A 428-nucleotide genomic window follows, 5' to 3' on the forward strand; every position below is an offset into this window, starting at 1 on the left:
GGAGAGGCAACGAACCGATGGAGGGCGGACAGGTAAGTCAGGCTGAGTGGAGGAGCGAGCTGGCGGCTGGTCGCAGTCCGGGATAAACGATCCACAGAACTCTTCTCTCGAAAAACTCCGGAGGAATCCAGGTAAACCTGATAAGAGGAAAAACAGAGGAGGCGATTATCTCGGGGAAAGCTCAGAGGGCCTTACTCTGGAACGATTTGTTACCGAGGTAAACAAACACTCAGGCAAGGAAGTGTCAGCTCGCCGCTTCTTAAATATCCCCAGCCTCTGTCAGACAATGCGCCACAGGTGTGTCCCTGGGTTCGACCACACGCTTCTCCAGGGGCTCTGCTCCTAGGCGGCATCTGGTGGAGGAAGTGGGAAGAGGCAGGCTTCCAAAAACAACAAAAAAGGACAAAACAAACCACCGATCCTGACAC

The 428-nt window shown here is 54.0% G+C and overlaps 1 long non-coding RNA gene across 1 annotated transcript; it reads right to left on the reverse strand.

Moving 5' to 3' along the window:
• Positions 1-53: 53 nt before the first annotated feature.
• On the reverse strand, positions 54-377 carry LOC106944520 (uncharacterized). Its single transcript, XR_001424360.1, has 2 exons — positions 214-377; positions 54-137 (listed from the first exon to the last, which is right to left on the reverse strand). It is a non-coding gene; the product is annotated as an uncharacterized LOC106944520 (long non-coding RNA).
• Positions 378-428: the final 51 nt, after the last annotated feature.

This window comes from Poecilia latipinna, unplaced genomic scaffold, assembly GCF_001443285.1.
Source record: "Poecilia latipinna isolate Pla-1442-1.1 unplaced genomic scaffold, P_latipinna-1.0 Scaffold13723, whole genome shotgun sequence".
Classification (NCBI taxonomy): Eukaryota; Metazoa; Chordata; class Actinopteri; order Cyprinodontiformes; family Poeciliidae; genus Poecilia; species Poecilia latipinna.